Raw genomic sequence first — 19006 nt, 5'->3', positions numbered from 1 at the left:
ATGGATCGCCTGAGATCAGGAGTTCGCTACCAGCCTGGCCAACATGGTGAAACCCCATCTCTACTAAAAATACAAAAAATTAGCTGGACGTGGTGGTGGGCACCTGTAATAATCCCAGCTACTCGGGAGGCTGAGGCAGGAGAATTGCTTGACTCCGGGAGGCAGAGGTTACAGTGAGCCAAGATCACACCATTGCACTCCAACCTGGGCCACAAGAGCGAAACTCTGTCTCAAAAATAATAATCATCATCATAATAATAATCAACGTTTTCATGCAATGACTATGTAGCCACTTCCTTTTCTATTTTGTTCAGCTCAGTTATTTTGTGTAACAAACTTTGCTCATTTGTCTTTGAAATTTATTCCATGGCCATAGTAACTTTTGGCTTTACATAACATTTTAATTTTTAAAGGTTTCACATTAATTTTTCACTCTAACTTCTTAGTAGCAGTGCAAGGTGATCTGCTAAATGATTTGTTGTAAAGCAACAGATTTTGATGTTTCATTGAAATATTATAATGTTTTTACCTTTCTATAGACCTATTCCATTTTCTTCATTTTATTTAATTGAATCTGATTATGTGATAATAAAAGCTAATAGCCCAGGTTCTTTAAGTACGTAAACATATTGGGAGAAGTCAGACATGTTCTGAAACAAAATGGACTTTTTATAGCTCTAATACCATTTGTGTTTTACTTTTTCAGTATATTAAGTGTAGCCTAGTGTCTAAAAATAATTATTGCAATTTAACAAACTGTATTATTTCTAGACAAGTATTTATCCAATAAAACAGTATTAACATGTCTTTAGTTATTTTCCTGTAAGTTTTTTACATTTCTGCCTTTTTACTGAGGAATTTTGTGGGTTTTTTCATAGGAGAAATCCCTATCTTTTTATCAAATTTCATAATCTTAATTGAGAATAGTTACAATTATTGCCATGATCTCGTGCCAACTACTTAATTTTACTAAATCTTAACTCTATCAATTTTTGTATAATTAAAAAATCATTTTAACAAAGTTAATTTCTGAAGACATGCTAGTGCCATACGCTCTGTCACTGCCCCCTTCTTTCTCAACTCTCTTTTCTTTCCTGCTTCTCCTTTTTATATCGATAGACAATTTCAATTTTCTTTTCTTCTTTTCTAGTCTTTTGTGTTTTGTGTCATTTCCCCCACTTTCTCTTTCTTCCAGCTTTTCTTCCTTTACTTTGGTCCATCATTCATTTTTCATCCCCATTTATTTATCTAATATCATTCTTGGAATTCGTATCTACTTGATGTTTTCACTTGAAATTTACTTGATCTTTCTCTTTGTCCTTTAATAATTTATGATTGCTGTCACAGCACACTAAAATCCCTGCTGCCTTCTGATGTCAGGGATGCTTTGAGAGGGCGCAAGTCTTCATTCTGCCTGTCTTACTTTTTCTTTTAGCAAATATTGAAAAACATGATGATATTTAGTGTTATAAAGGTTTTGGACAAACGACAGTTTCATAAGCTATTAATAGGTGGGTTTTTTTTCGTTTGTTTTTTGTTTTGTTTTGTTTTGCTTTTTGAGACAGAGTTTCGCTCTGTCGCCCAGACTGGAGTGCAGTGGCGCTATCTTGGTTCGCTGCAAGCTCTGCCTCCCGGGTTCACGCCATTCTCCTGCCTCAGCCTCCCGAGTTGCTGGGACTACAGGCGCCCACCACCATGCCCGGCTAATTTTTTGTATTTTTAGTGGAGACAGGGTTTCACCGTGTCAGCCAGGATGGTCTGGATCTCCTGACCTCGTGATCTGCCTGCCTCAGCCTTCCAAAGTGCTGAGATTACAGGCGTGAGCCACTGCGCCCAGCCAGTACGAGTTTTTAAAAGTGAAACAATGCTTCTGGAAGACAAATTAGTTGGAAGACAAATCCATCAAAAACTTCTAAAAATATGTTTTGGAACAGTGATTCCATTAATACTACCAGGGATTTTTCTTAATATAATATTTTGACAACGTTGCAAAGATAAACTTTGAGATTGTCATAGCATTATTAATTGTAATGTAAATTTGTAAACAACTGAAATGTCTAATCAATAAGGCATTGATTAAATGAACTATTGTATAGCTGTACAGTGGAATATCAGTCAATAAAATGATGAGGTAAGTTTATGTGACTTGAAGAGGTGTTTATGATGTATTGATAAAAAAGACAAATATAGAATAGCCTTATAGAACAACTTACTTTAAAAATACATTTTTCTTTATGAGCGCAGAAGGTTTGAAGAATATACAACTAAACGTTATCTTAGGCAAGTGAGGCCAGACATTTTCTTTTATTTCTTTTTTTCACTTTGTTTTCTGAATGTTAAATAAGGGGGAAAATCCATTTTCAATACCTTTAAAAATGAAAATTTCTGGCCGGGTGCAGTGGCTCACTCCTATAATCCCAGCACTTTGGGAGGCTGAGGCAGATCACGAGGTCAGGAGATCGCGACCATCCTGGCTAGCACGGTGAAACTCTGTCTCTACTAAAACATACAAAAAATTAGCCAGGCGTGGTGGTGGGTGCCTGTAGTCCCGGCTACTCGGGAGGCTGAGGCAGGAGAATGGTGTGAACCTGGGAGGCAGAGCTTGCAGTGAGCCAAGATAGCACCACTGCACTCCAGTCTGGGCGACAGAGCGAGACTCAGTCTTAAAAAAAAAAAAAAGAAAAAGAAAATTTCTGACCAATAAGTTCCTAATTGTGAGATCATTGTGTTAGGTATATTTTGGATTTTCAGAATTCTACATAAACATTACTGAGAAATAAATATAAATATACCACATATTTAAAATATGTATAAAATAGAAAAAATCAACTAAATTCAATTAAATTCACTAGGCATGACATAAAGCATCAACATAGTTAGAAAATAACCTTTAAAAATGGATTTGTGGGCTGGGTGGGGTGGCTCATGCTTGTAATCCCAGCACTTTGGGAGGCCGGTGTGGGCGGATCACCTGAGGTCAGGAGTTCCAGACCAGCCTGACCAACATGGTGAAACCTCGTCTCTACTAAAAATACAAAAATTAACCAGGTGTGGTGGTGCGCACCTGTAATCCCAGCTACTCAGGAGGATGAGGCAGGAGAATCGCTTGAACGCGAGAGGCAGAGGCTGCAGTGAGCCGAGATCTTGGGACTGCACTCCATCCTGGGCAGCAGAGTGAGACTTCATCTTGAAAAAAAAAAAAAAAAAAAAGGATTTGTGAAGCAATTACATACATGTAAATAACTGAAACAAAAGTTAAAATGACAATATCAATGATAGCATTAAAATTAGGGTATTTATTCTGTTTGTTAATATTGAAGATGTTGCATGCATTTCTACTATTCTGGTAAGAAAATCTTAACATACTAACTAGCTAACTAAATATATATGTGTATATATATGGGTATATACATATGGATGAATATGGAATTTTGATTCCATTACTTTGAGAACATAATTTTCATATGTAATATATATATTAGCATACTTATAAATCATATAACTTGATCTTATTACAGAGTATATTAAAAATAGAGATATGAAAGCAAATTGCAATATTGATTAACCTAATTCAAGCACTGCTAGAGTTTTTGGAGTATCATTCTAGTTTCCTAGTTTTAGTATTAGTATACATAGCTATTAATAATATCATTTTTCCGGCTGGGCACAGTGGCTCATGCCTGTAATCCCAGCACTTTGGGAGGCTGAGGCAGGTGGATCACGAGGGCAGGAGTGTGAGACCAGCCTGGTCAAGATGGTGAAACCCTGTCTCTACTAAAAACACAAAAATTAGCTGGGCATGGTGGTGGGCACCTGTAATCCCAGCTACTCAGGAGGCTGAGGTAGAAGAATCACTTGAACCCGGGAGGCAGAGGTTGCAGTGAGCCGAGAGTGCACCACTGCACTCTAGCCTGAGTGACAGAGCAAGACTCCTTCTCAAAAAAAAAAAAAAAAAAAAAAAAGAATATCATTTTTCCAACTGTTGAGAATAACTTAAAGGAGGAAAATGTCCTTCTCTTCTTTCCACACTGAATAACACTATAGTAATGGCAGAGTGGGCCTTCACCTGCTCCTTTGCTGACTGTACTATGCCACCATTCATACCAGAATGCAATCACACTAGCCTTGAAAACAACCAGGGGAAAAATGGATCAGTAAGATTTAGGCAATTATCTCATTCTTCACCTTTTATTGCAAGTGCCATAACTAGATCTCAATTTTAGAAGATCTCATCCATAGCATTTGTTAACGGGCCAAAGAAGAGAGAAAACTGCTGATGTGCACGCTGTTTTCTGAATATGAGCTGCTGTGTGTTTTGTGGTCCAGAATTGGAGCTGACAAATCCTTGACCACACTCCCTAAGTCTGGGTTCCCTGGGTAATTTGCATTGTGAGTGGAAGCCATGACATACTTATTATGGAAGAAGAGCTACAAGAGTCCATATAAAAAATAATGGACATTCAACCAGGTCATAAACATCTGGGTAAAAATTATGTTTTGTTGTCTCCATCAACAATTTAAAGCAACAGCAAGACGAATCCTTGCAAAGGCACACACTCGCTGTCTGGGTTCTGTTGAAGTTCTAGTTTGTCATGGGTGCTTGCTGAGCTGGACGGGAAGAAGTCACACCTACCCACACATGCACTGCAAGATTCATAACATTGACACTTAACAAAAGTAAACTTAAGGCAAGCAGATGCAACATGTCAGCCATGTTTACTCTTGACCTCCAATGCCAGTGTCTTAGCTGGAGTGTTTAGGATGTTTAGGATGGGGATGGGGACACAGATTCCTGGAAATGAATGTGTGAATATGGTGGGGCTTGCTAGAATGGAGAAGCTCCATTTTGAGCTGTGTCATAAGCCCAGCCTTCAGAGGAGGCCCAGCCTTAACTTGAGCTTTCCACAGTCTACAGAATGATCTTGCACCTCGCTCTACTTGATGTTTACCTTTCTGGGTATAGGAACAAAGGTCAGGCTACTTTGTTTCTTGAACCAAATTTAGAGTCAGCAAGATGACATTTCACCAAGAAAAAAGAGGAGACCCAGTGCTTCAGTGTTTCTCAGCAATATCTTTGCTCCATTTAATGACAATTTGAAAGTACCTTTCACCACAGCTTTTGCTCAGGATTCTCAGTAATCTATTCATTTATTTTTGTAGGAGTGAAAGGTAAAATTGCCAAGATATGTCTATGACTTTCAGATCCAGAGTAAAATATGCTCTGAAATGAACCAGAGTTTCATGTTACTTTTGAGTCAGTAAACTTGGCCGGTGTTCATTCTTCTTATTTCATTTTAAAGTATCTCTTTCATTTTTCTATTCCACATCAGCTATAAGCTATAGCAAAATTTGCACATTATAGTTATTATTAAATTATTAAATTAAATTACCATCCAGGACAAGAAGTGTAACAGACTGCACTGTGAAGCTGGGACAATGATTATATAATGTATCCCTTCTTAGGTAATGAAATATTTTTAAGTGTCTTCATAGAACTCTCAGAGTTACATCTGATGAGATTATGTACTGATAATACTGCCCAGATTCTGGTTCTATTTTAAATTCTGAAATAATTTGTGACATTTTGTAAATCTAAAAAGCTCTTTTAAGTGAAAATTTGAACCAAACTTGAACATTTTCAGTATGTAAATCAATTCAGCTGGTTCTTTTTCTTTCTTTCTTTCTTTTTTTTTCAGAAAAGGATTTTTTTTTTTTTTTTTTTTTTTTAATTCAAGTAACTGCAAATAGGAAACCAGAGGGGGAGCTCCAGGCTGCGACAAGTCATGGCTACCCCTCCCCAACAGAACAGGGGGGAAGGTGGCCCCTACACCCTTTATGGTCGATTTGTGCCCCCTTGCTCACTCTGCTGCAACATCCTACAGGCAGGGCACCACCTTCCCTGGCACTGGGGTAGTTGGTCACCCAGCCTGCCATCCTCCAGCTCCTCTTCCCCAGGAAGAGTATCTTGGGGGAGGAGATCGCGAGCAGAACAGGAGGCAATGAGGATGAACAGTTGGCACTGGTAGCAGCAGCAATGACGGATGTTGAAGAATGCAACACTGAACAAAAAACAACACAACTGTCCAGAGGTAGTTTGTGAACAGAGGAAAAATGGAACCAGAACCTTGCGGGGCAGGGAGGTTGGGAGCGGGCAGGGTGAGCTCCTTGTTATTGGTGCCCCACATGAGGAGGGGGAAATGGCCAGTGGCAGAAGTAGGTTAGGGGAGCAGCCCCAGCCCACCTCAGGTGGCAGCCACAGGGCTCATGGGCCTCACCTGGACAGTAAGTGACTGCATCTCCATCACCACAATATGTTCTCAGATCCCAGGCAGAGGGCAAGGGGGCTGTGGCCACAGTGAAGAGGGAATAGCAGACTCACCCCTCCTGCCTTCCTGTAGCCGAAGCGGGCTGTCCAACCTAGTGCAGGGACTAGGGAAGGTGGGGCAAGATGAAAGGTGTGAACCCCACGTGGTGACAGTGTGGCCGGGGGAATCCTGGGGGCCAGCACCCCCTCCACTGACCACACCGGCTGCTGTCAGGGCAGTAGGGTAGGGTGTGCCAGGATGAGATGGGGCTCTGGCCCCTTTTCAGGCCAGGAGCAGCCTCCCAGGCCCCACTATGGGAAGCCAGAGGGAACAGTGAAGGAGCAGAGAGGGTGCCCCCAAACCAAAGGCCCAGAGAGCAATATTCCCCCCACCAAGAGAGTGGGGATGCAGCAGGTGCGGGGTGTGGCTAAGTGGGACATTAGCCTTGTCCAGGAGGGCATGTGTGTATGTGGGTGGGCGGGGGAAGCTGGGAACTGAGGCCGGGTAAAAACTGCTCCCCACTCAGCCCATGGGCGCCCTGCAGCGGCCGGTGTGCTGTGTAGTGTGGTGAGAGGGCACAGGTGGAAGATGGGGGTGGCGGCCAGAGGCGGTGGTGATGGTGGGCCTGGGGCGGGGGCAGTGGGGGCGGAGCAAAGCTGTCCAGTGTCAGAAGGAAGCTGCTCCTCCAGGCAGGGGCAGGCTGCACGCACGGGTCACTGCTCCTCCGAGGACTCCTGCAAGATGCCCTCCTCTTCCTCCCCCTCCAGTTTTGTGGGTCTGCCCCTTGGTTTCCTTCCTGGAGTTGTGGTGGTTTCTAGGTCTTGGCAGCGTCCTTGTTTTTGCTTCCCTTTGGTCGCCCAGAGGTCTCTAAGGTGTTGGCACTTCGCTGGGCTCCTTCGGAGGCTGCTTGTGCGGCCTGCCCTGGCCCCGCTTCTCAGTGACGTCCTTTTCCTGCTTGGAAGCCAAGGGCTGGCTGGACTTGGAGCGCGACTCGCTCATCTTCCCTCCTCTAAGGGGCAGGTGGAGGAGTGACGGCTGGGAGGGCCTTCTTGGAAAAATAGCTGGCTCGGGGTCCCAATTACAGGACTCAGCTGGTTCTTAAGAGTATATTTTATGCCTTTCTGGTTTTCAACTGGAAGCGTTAGTAATGAATATGAAAGCTTTTCCTGTGGTCTTCTCTTGCATTTAGAAGTTCACTTATGATTACATGTATTTACCTCTTTATTAGAAATGCTCATATTAAATAACACTATAGATCATCATCATATTGGCTTTTTTATAAATTGATATAAATCCATGTAAACACATATGGAGAGTTTCTTTCATAGTTTTTACTTCTGAAAACAATGATTAAATTTACTTAGATTTTACCTTCCACTTTTAACCACTTTAAGAATTTTATAAAATTGCTAAAATTAAAAAATACATTTTAAATACTAACGATATTAGCAATTAAAATGTAAATAATACATTTACATAGGCAAAATAAACTTATTTCATCTCTATTATAGCAATATTTTGTTGTAAGGTTATTTTATCTTGATTGAAAAACCTGTAGGAAGGTGGATTTGGAAATTAAGTAGCATTTTATTTTACAACAAAATAAAACAAAATACAGAAAAGAGCACCAAGTACAAATACACAATTCAATGGGTTATCACATTGTGAATGTCCACATATGTAACATCCATGCCAGAAAATAGAAACGTTCCAAGTATTTGGGGAAATCCACCTGTGCTCCCTCCCAGACATGACTCCCCCTTTCTTACTCAAAGGGAACCACTATTTTGATTTCTAACGCTATGTGTGTTCCAGCTTTACCTGTGTTGGAACTTTAAATAAATAAAAATCCCTTGATAGATTGATGGTAGACAAATAGATACAAGATAGATTTGCGTCTGACTTGTTTTACACAATACTGCTTATAAACTTCATTTATATTGTTGCTATGTATTACATTGGAGAGTTAGAACCCATTTTGTTTTATCGTTGATGGGCATTTGATTTGTTTTCAGTTTCTGGCTAAGTGAACAATCTTGTATGTGTGTTTTGGTACACCTGCACAAGCCTTTCTGTTGTGTGTATACCTAGGAGTGTAATTGTTGGCTCAGACTGGATAATGTTGGTTTCAGGATTCCAGTACCAATTGTTTTACTAACAGTGTGGTTACTGAAAACAGGTTGTCTTAGTCCATTTGGGCTGCTATAACAAAATACCGTAGACCTGGTGGCTAACAAACGACAGAAATTTGTTTTTCGTAGTTCTGGAGGCTGGAAGTCAGAGATCAAGTTGTCAGCATAAGGCTCCTGTGAGGGTCCCCTTTCTGGTTTGCCAATGGCTGTCTTCTCCCCGAAGGGATTTTCAGGGCGGAGAGCGGCAAGAGGGAAGCCAGCTCTCTCATGTCCTGACACCAATCCCATTCACGATGGCTCCATTTTGGAAGGACACAAACATTCAGCCTACAGCACATGTTAAAATTCCTTGACAGTTTATTCTTTAGATTTTGTTTCCTAATTATGTAAATCAATTTTATGATTCCCATATCAAATTTATAACTCAAGGCACAAACAGAAAAGTCTAGCTTTTGCCCCTGTCACCTTCACTGTGTTCCTTCCTTCCTCTGAAGCATCACACTCCAAAGGTAGCTCCCACAAGTGCTTCTACTCTATGTATTCAGTCAACAAATTAGCATGATGGAGGTCAGAAATGGGCTTCTATTTCTAAAATGGGTTTTAGAAATGGTGTTTACTGCTGAAATTCATGGTGTTCAAAGTATATGGATTAGCTAGATATATTTTCAAGATATTTGCATAATTATATGAATACAGTAGAAAAATACTGAGAGCCAAGTAGCCTAGGAGTGGAGCTGTGAATTGGATCTGTAAGTGGTCCAATGTTCGGCCACTGATTTGGAGGATTATTGGCGTCTGAATGTGAAACTTGGGTTAACAGAGTTCCACAATTAGGATATTGTCACAGTTAGCCTCAGGTGAATGTTTTGGGGAAGGTACTGTGGACCTCATACAATTTGCAGAACTGAATTAAGACTATTTTATGCCCATTTTGTAATGAGTCTGTATGTGTGGGCAGATTTTCATCTGAGACTAGCTTTTTTTTTTTTTTTTAAATCCTGAGACGGAGTCTTGCTCTTGTTGCCCAGGCTGGAGTGCAATGTCATGATCTCGGCTCACTGCAACCTCCACCTCCTGGGTTGAAGCGATTCTCCTGCCTCAGCCTTCTGAGTAGATGGGATTACAGGTGCCCACCACCACACCCTGCTAATTTTTTGCATTTAGTAGTGATGGAGTTTCACTATGTTGGCCAGGGTGGTCTTGAACTCCTGACCTCAGGTGATCCACCTGCCTCAGCCTCCCAAAATGCTGGGATTAAAGGTGTGAGCCACCGCACCCAGCCAAGACTAGCTTTTAAGTGAAGCCTGTAACACTCACTTGCCTTTCTGTTGGCTACCAATAGTTACCAAAAAGAAATCTTGCTGCTATCACTGCCTGGAATGCCTTCATGAACCCCTTTATCTGGGAAATTCCTACTCAATCATTCAAACCACTCAATAAATATGTTGTAAATGGAGACTTGTAAAAATGACAAAAAGAACCCTAATCAATTATTTTAATGAAAAGCATGGTGTTAATGTCACTGAATGTTTTATTTATTTATTTTGAGACGGAGTTTCACTCTTGTCGCCCAGGCTGGAGTGCAATGGCATGATCTTGGCTCACCACAACCTCCGCCTCATGGGTTCAAGTGATTCTCCTGCCTCAGCCACCTGAGCAGCTGGGATTACAGGCATGCGCCACCACCCCCGGCTAATTTTGTATTTTTTTAATACAAACGGGGTTTCTCCATGTTGGTCAGGTTGGTCTTGAACTCCCAACCTCAGGTGATCCACCCACCTCGGCTTCCCAAAGTGCTGGGATTACAGGCATGAGCCACCTCGCCCGGCCTGAATGTTTTAATAGTAAAATATGCATCTTGAATCCCTAGGCACAGATCATCTAATCTAATCATCTAATCTAAGGTAATCTAATCTAATCCCAGTCAGCTTTAAGGACATGTTAGCAAAACGTAATTAATTGATGTTTATAAACTCTTATTACTGAAAGTTCTGCTTACTAGGAACCATCTTATGATAGTGGGCTTTTTAAAGATAAAAATATAGAAATATTACATGAGTCACATTTTTATTGGTCCTCAGCAAAATTCATTTCATGAAATTGTATTGTTTTTCAGATCACTCTTTCCCCAGAGTGGGGAAAGATCAAACATCATCAGGCTGTGTCTGTGACATTCTGAGACACAGTTGGAGGGAAGAGAGGGGTTATGTGCTGGGTTTTGGTAGAATTATTGCTAGATGAGAAATTAATTTGCTGCCCAATCAGTCCTCCTGACAGCTGATTGACAGGAGCAAACAAATTACCCACAGAAGCAGGGAAGAGGATATTCTGAAGACCGATGCTATCCAGGTAGAAGAAGTGGAAAAGGCGTGGGGAGAAAGGATGGCCTGGGTTGGGTGGTTGAGGGAGCAGACCAGGGACTTCTGATTCTAAATTTGGATTTTACTTTCAAATTGAGGGCTTTTAGTTTAGTAATCAGAGCTCAGTGTCAACAAACACAGTCTAAAACTAGAAGAGCATTTAAATCAACCTCAAGCATCCCCTCTACTTCTACTTTCCTATATCACTCTTTGGTGGTAGGACTTGAATTCAAGTCTTCAAGTTCTTTTTCTATAAATTTTTCCACCTCAAACTGAATTTCCCCATTTGCAAATCTAGTTAGAAGACTTCAATTTCCAACTTTTGGACAAACTTTTAACTTACATAAAAGCACTTTTTGTTTTAATATTGCAATCCTTAATTATAAGTGTTAGAGCTAATCATTTACTTATAATCTATAAAATTAGTCCAGGTTTTGAATCAAATTGAATTCTTATTACAATTGCCATCTTAGTCTTTCACAGCTTAATTAACTAAGCAGATTTTAATATAATATATTTTAATCTATCGTTTCTAAAAATTAACTTTCATGATGTGTTAAGAATCAAATAATTACTGTCAAGTTGCTGCAAAATGAATCATTACCATTTTAATGTAACTACACCAAACAGCAAAAGTTATTGAGTTTTAAAGTGCTTCTTAAAAATTTTACTTATGAAATCCATCAATGCTGACATCTTAATTTTGTTCTACTCCTCAACTGATGCATTTATTTTTATGTAATTATGAGCTGTCAAAGGTCTCTTCCATAACAACAGATTTTATTCGCTTCACTGAACTTAATGAAATCCATGCGCATGAGTGAATTTCACAGATATATTTAAATTTGGCACCAGAAATTCTTATTTCTAATGGTGTTTAATATTTCAAAACATGAAGGTTCTTTTAGAAAGCAAATCGTAGAATCATAAAAAAAAAAAAAAACACAGTTTAAAAGATACTGAAGACGATATTTAGCAGATTTTGATAACTGCAGTATGGACCCTAAAGAAAATACTTAGCCCATTCAGTGATTCCAAAAGCAGCCAGTCGCGTCAAACATTCCATGAAATTTAGAATCATTTCAAGATTTGGGGGCTCTGAGGAAGGGAGAACTTCGGGAAGCACCACCCCTCTGCCACCTCTCTAGTACTCTATGCTCTATCTCCTTTTTCCCTCTCGGTCCTCCCCTCTCCCAAATTTCTCTCTACTTAGAGTTTCAAATAATTCTTCCTCTCTTGCATAGAATGCCTTCCTTTTTCTCCTGAAACTTCAGCTCCAGGCAGCATCCAGACTCTGAGCTAGGAAGGAACGTAACTTCTACCCTGGCATTTTCCTCTACAGACACATGAATCTTCTCCTCTGAGCAAAAGCCTTCATCTTAGCATGATCCATCTCACTGATGGTTTTAGAAAGTTATGGTAATACTTGTTCCTTTTATAATTATAGTAGACTTTTTTATCATCTTTACATTTTCACTTAACGATATAGCTTAAGCAGTGAAAACCTTAACAGAAGTATGGCTTTGTAGATTAATACTTCTTATGTGCTGGAGAATACCCCCACTCCTTCTCCTTCCTTTAAACAATCATCTTGTATTGACAACTTAAGGTAAGCACATGGGATTTATTTTTGTCACTTGTGCATAAGCTATCACTTCCTTTTTTTTTTTTTTCTGCTATGAGAATGCTGTATTAGGCAAAACCACATACTATGAAAATGCTTTGAAATGCAACAGGAGGAGATATGAAGACACAAAGAACAAGTGTGTAGTGACACATGGCTGTCAGAACACACTAAAGAATCCACACGGCTTCCCCTCTTTACCTAGAAAAGGAAGGCTCTAAGTAAGCCACCTCCTCCTCAGGAGAGGAAGTATTTATTCCTACTAAATGTAAGATTGTTATTACACCTATAATTTCTATCCTGTTTAGAGTTTATTTTATATCTAATAAGAACTTTGAATTGTGATAAGTATTTAATGTTTCTGGGTACTTTTGAGTTTAAGTGAAGTACAGGGCAAAGAATGTATTGAACTCAGAGGAGAAAGCCTAATTTTTTTCAGCCTAGCTCTGCCACTAAAATGTTGAGTCCTGCATTTCTCTGAACTATGGTACCCAATAAGAGAATTGAACTAGAATAAGGTTCTAAAGACTAGACTTCAGTAGTCTTTGAGATTTTTAAACTTATAAAGAAAATTTTGTGAAAGTCTGCATTATCTGGACAGGGTCTGTAACCTTCATAAGATTCTTTTAAAAATTCTTTTTTTTTTTTTTGAGACAGAGTCTCGCTCTGTCGCCCAGGCTGGAGTACAGTGGTGCAATCTCTGCTCACTGCAAGCTCCGCCTCCCAGGTTCACGCCATTCTCCTAACTCAGCCTCCTGAGCAGCTGGGACTACAGGCGCCCGACACTATGCCAGGCTAATTTTTTTGTATTTGTAGTAGAGACGGGGTTTCACCTTGTTAGCCAGGAAGGTCTTGATTTCCTGATCTCGTGATCCACCTGCCTCAGCCTCCCAAAGTGCTGGGATTACAGGTGTGAGCCACTGCACCCGGCCAAAAAATTCCTTTATTTTAAAGTAACTTCATATTCACTGTGTCAGATTCTTTTTCAGATATCTTTGCATTGTAACAGTCACTTCTGAAAAGTGTATTAAAGGCTTTGAAGCCTTTTAACTGGGCTGGAAATTTGGGAGGTCATATGGCTTACCATACTAGAACATATAGACATTCAAAAATATTAAAAATATTTTATGAATGTATACAAAATGTTATTAAATATACTGAGAATCTGGCAGTAAATATGGTAGGAGACAAATAGCTGTCCGTTGTTATTTCAGTCTACAGGTAAGAATCACTTTTACATACATATAAATTCATAACATGAAATAACTTGAATTAGAAGTCACAGAGTCTCTTGGTTATGGGGTTTTAAGCTATGACTTTCTGCAATATATAACATGTATATTCAGTTCACCTAAAACTTTTTTTTTTTTTTTTTTGGAAACAGAGTCTCGCTCTGTCACCCAGGCTAGAGTGCAGTGGCGTGATCTTGGCTCACTGCAACCTCTATCTCCTGGGTTCAAGTGATTCTCCTGCCTCGGCCTCCTGAGTAGCTGGGATTGCAGGTGCACACCACCACACCCAGCTAATTTTTGTATTTTTAGTAGAGACAGGGTTTCGCCATGTTGATCAGGCTGGTCTTGAACTCCTGACCTTGTTATCTGCCTGCCTTGGCCTCCCAAAGTGCTGGGATTACAGGCATGAGCCACTGCACCTGGCCCAATTCAGTGAACCTAAAATTTCTTCACCATGAATTGTCATGAATAGTTTTCAAAACTAACATAATTTTATATTGAAACTATAAAGTTTTATTACCTTAATGATGAAATCAACTGACCTTTTTCAATTTCTTAATTTATGTTATAAAGTTTACTCAGTACTCTTTTGTTGTTTTTGAAAAAAATTTAAAATGCTTTAAAATAATCCATAACAAAATAATTCTTTTTTTAGGTGGGAAAAAATAGGTGTAATATAGTTTTACTGTTCACTTTATTGGTTTCAATTTGAGTGATTTAAAGCAAATTGCCCAGGCATGTGGCTCACACCAGTAATCACAGCACTTTAGGAGACTGAGGCAGGAGGATCACTTGAGGCCAGGAGTTTCAGACCAGCCTGGGCAACAAAGTGAGACCCCTATCTCTATTAAAACAAAAGCAAAACAAAACAAAAAATCTACTTCACATACTTTGAAAGCATTTTAACCTCGATTTTATATTTATTGTCAATTAAATACAATTAAGCAGACAGTCAAGTGGCACCTACTGCTACATGTTGTAAAAATGTGCCGGTCAGAAGAGAAAAAACAAAAACATTCTATGTGGGAAATTTCTCAAAGCTGAGTTTAACCACTCACTTTGGAGAATAAGCAAATGAAAGGTAGTATCAGATTTCCAATGAGAAGTTTTTAAAAGAATATAGTTGGGCCGGGCGCGGTGGCTCACGCCCGTAATCCCAGCACTTTGGGAGGCCGAGGAGGGTGGATCACGAGGTCAGGAGATCCAGACTATCCTGGCCAACATGGTGAAACCCCGTCTCTACTAAAAATAAAAAATTAGCCGGGCGTGGTGGCAGGCGCCTGTAGTCCCAGCTACATGGGAGGCTGAGGCAGAGAATCACTTGAAACCTGGGAGGTGGAGATTGCAGTGAGCCGAGATTGCACCACTGCACTCCAGCCTGGGCCACAGAGCAAGGCTCTGTCTCAAAAACAACAACAACAAAAAAACAACAACAACAAAAAAAACCAATCCAGAAGTGTAAGAAAGTGTCTTTTTCTGTTTTTGTTTTTGTTTTTGTTTTTATGTGGTGGTGCCTTCTGCTCAGGCTAAACAATAAAGTAACATTTGGATTTAGGAGCCTTGTTGTTACTGATTCTATTTTCTTTGCCTTTATTTTTGTTTATCTACTTGATTTGAAAAGTTAGCTCACGAATTTTCAATTTTTGCATCTTAAAATTTTTTATTTAAGTTGATTTACTACCATTGCCTAGGATTTGATATTTGAGTTTATTAACTTTTTTAAATCTTGGGCATGCAGGTCCTAATATTTTTTCCATTTTAATCATAATATTTTCAGGAACTTATTGATTTTTGGAAGTATATTATTAATTATTTGAAAAAGAATTAAAAGTTCCTAAATCTATAATATTTTTATAATTTGATTGGTTATTGGAACTTTAATTTTACTACTTTTGGGTTAGGTACTGAGGTCTGTATAATAAGTGCTCAATATTTGTGGGTAATTATTTTGTGGCTAGTTCTTAGTCAATCTTTGTGACTTTTATGTTTCCTTAGAAATTGTGGTTTCCGAGGTCAGGAGATAGAGACCATCCTGGCTAACATATCTCTACTAAAATACAAAAAAAAGAAAAAAAAAACAAAATTAGCCAGGCGTCATGGCGGGCGCCTGTAGTCCTAGCTACTTGGGAGTCTGAGGCAAGAGAATGGCGTGAACCCGGGGGATGGAGCTTGCAGTGAGCCGAGATTGCACCACTGCACTCCAGCCTGGGCAACAGAGCGAGACTCTGTCTCAAAAAAGAAAAAAAAGAAAAAAAAAAGAAAGTGTGGTTTCAGAGCTCTCTATATAAGACTATCATGTTAAAAATATAATTGCATCATTCAAATCTATATCCTTAGCAGTGTTCACTTTTGCTTGTTAAGTTCATTTTCACTGAAGTTGTATTGAATTACATTTGTTCAGTTTTTTTCTTTATTGGTAGGTTTTGGTAGGGTCAGGATTGCTGTATCTTTTTGGTAAAATTTTCCTGTTATAAATCTCCTTATAGCTAACAATATTTTCATCTCAAGTTTTATGTTATTTTAAATTAACATTGATACAATGGTTTTGTTGGTGATGGTATTGGCTTGTTGAATATTTTCAACTTTTATTGGCCCCTTATCTTTCTCTCTCAGTGTTTCAGGTCACCATTGTAAACATCATTAACAGATTTTAAAAAAACAAACAAACCTGGCCGGGCATGGTGGCTCACACCAGCAATCCCAGCACTTTGGGAGGCCGAGGCAGGCGGATCACGAGGTCAGGAAATCAAGACCATCCTGGCTAAAACGGTGAAATGCCATCACTACTAAAAATACAAAAAATTAGCCGGGCCTGGTGGCGGGCACCTGTAGTCCCAGCTACTCGGGAGGCTGAGGCAGGAGAATGGCATGAATCCTGGAGGCAGAGCTTGCAGTGAGCCGAGATCATGCCACTGCACTCCAGCCTGGGCGATCTTCAGAAAGAAAAACAAAAACCTGACTTTTACTGGGAAATTGAATCTATTTCTATACACTGATTATTAATATACTTAAATTTATTTTCACTATTTTGTTTTGTGTTTTCCACTTACATTGATTTATTTTATGTTGGAATAATTGTGTTTCCTTTGCGTATAACATATCTGTTTCCATTATGTTAGCACTTACCTTTCAATTTTCAAAATGCTTACTAAATAGAGTCTAAATCTAATCAAAATATCTACCCTTCTTTTGCAAAAAACAAGAACTTAAAGTATTTTAGGTCACAATCACTCCTGCCAATACCCTTTTCTCAATTATTCTATATTCACTTTAAAAAATACCCTGTAGTTATTGTTATTGATAGTCAGTGATTATTTAAACTCATAAACAGATCAATCAGCAGCTTTGCATTCCAAGCCTTTCTTTTGGGTTTCATTCACTTCCTATTGAAGAACAACCTTTGGTATTTCTTTCTGGGAATTTCTGTGAGTGATAAATTCTCTTTGTATTTGATTTATCTGAAAATGTCTTCACTTAGTTTCACAGTTGGATAATTATCACCTGAGTTTAATGATGCTAAGTTGGCTCTTGTCTTCCCTAAGCATTTTGAAAATTATTTTCCTCCTTTTTGACATCTACTATTAATGAGGAATATAATTACAAGTTATAATCTATTTATAGATAATCTGTGTTTTCTTACTGCATTTTGAACTTTATTTTTGTCTTTAGTGTTATGCATTTTGTGACATTATATTTATTTATTTATTTTTTTATTTTTATTTTTATTTTTTTTTGAGACGGAGTCTCGCTCTGTCGCCCAGGCTGGAGTGCAGTGGCCGGGTCTCAGCTCACTGCAAGCTCCGCCTCCCGGGTTCACGCCATTCTCCTGCCTCAGCCTCCGGAGTAGCTGGGACTACAGGCGCCCGCCACCTCGCCCGGCTAGTTTTTTGTATTTTTAGTAGAGACGGGGTTTCACCATGTTAGCCAGGATGGTCTCGATCTCCTGACCTTGTGATCCGCCCGTCTCGGCCTCCCAAAGTGCTGGGATTACAGGCTTGAGCCACCGCGCCCGGCTGTGACATTATATTTAATGGTGGAGATTGTATTTATTTTATTGCTTGGAACTCATCATGTTCATCTTGCACCAAATTGGGAGTTGGACTTGAACCCCTGCAGAAAACTAGATGCCTCAGAGGGTTACACTAGCTGTAAAAAAGGGACTTGAAAACTTAATAAAAATTTATACTAATTCTTCTCCCAGGAAATGCTCATTTCAGCATTATTATCCTTCATTTTGAATAAGATTAGTTTCAGCAAGGTCAGTGACCTTGCCTTGAGTCATACAGTTAATGCGTGGCTGGGTCCAGCTTTGTTTCATATCAAAGCTTGTGATCTTCCTTTGCTGCATTCATTCCCTGTGCATTATATAGTTCTCTGTGTCCACATTTCCCCCTAGGGGAAATTTCCCCAACAAAAGAAAGACCAGTCTCAGGAAGATAATTTTTCCAGTAAAAGCAAAGTCTGTTATACATCAATCGCTTTGAACTAGGGAGTGAGTAGGGGATAGCTTGGCCTTCAATGTACAATTCTATGAGTTCTGACATTTGGATAATATTCAAATCCCTGTTCAGATGTGGAATATTACCACCACCCCCAGAAAACTCCCTTGTGTGCCTACCCCTCGTAGGCAACCACTGTTCTGAGTTTTTCTATTAAGGATTAGTTTTCTTATTTTAGCGGTTTATATAAATGGAATCTATACAGTGTCCGTTGTTTTGACTAAGCCTTCTGTCTCTCAGCATAAGGCATCTGAGATTCCTTCATGCTGTTTGTATGTTAGAAGCTTGTCCTTTTTTATTGAATAATATTTCATTGAATTAATATAACACGATTCTATGAGAATTGCTAAGCCATGGGATATGTGTTTAATTTTATAAGAAACTACCCTATATTTTTTTCCAGAGGGTTTTACTATTTTACATTCCTGCTTACAATGCATGAGAGTTCTGATTCTTCTCATCCTCACCAATATTTAGGGTTGTCAGTCTTTTTTAATTTTAAGCAGTCTAATTGATATATCTTATTATGGTTTCGTTTGCATTTCTCTGATGACTAATGATGCCCAAGAATTTTTCATGTGCTTATTGGTCATTTATATATGATGCTTTGTGAAGTGTCTATTCAAGTCTTTTCCACATTTTTTAGGCTGTTTATCTTTTTATTACTGAATTGAAGAAACTCTTTATGTAGCTCATCTTTGTTAGACAAAGGAACATTTCCTCCCAATCTGTAGCTTTCTTATTCAAGTTCTTAAAGTTTCTATTTTTGAGCAGATTTTTTTTTTCATTTTGAGAAAGTATTTTGTGGTTTTTAATTTTGGTCTTCTACTAAAGAATGCTTCGCCTGCCCCATG

The 19006-nt window shown here is 39.2% G+C and overlaps 1 long non-coding RNA gene and 1 pseudogene across 1 annotated transcript in view; one reads left to right on the top strand and one right to left on the bottom strand.

Annotated features, from left to right (window-relative positions):
- Positions 1-19006, top strand: part of LOC144336301 (uncharacterized) — a 39239-nt gene that overhangs the window by 10495 nt on the left and 9738 nt on the right. The window lies entirely within an intron of this gene.
- On the bottom strand, positions 7019-7304 carry LOC706626 (high mobility group protein HMG-I/HMG-Y-like; annotated as a pseudogene).

This window comes from Macaca mulatta, chromosome 17, assembly GCF_049350105.2.
Source record: "Macaca mulatta isolate MMU2019108-1 chromosome 17, T2T-MMU8v2.0, whole genome shotgun sequence".
Taxonomy (NCBI): Eukaryota; Metazoa; Chordata; class Mammalia; order Primates; family Cercopithecidae; genus Macaca; species Macaca mulatta.
The sequence above is the reverse complement of the archived record's forward strand: the minus strand, read 5'-3'. Positions and strand labels throughout refer to the sequence as shown.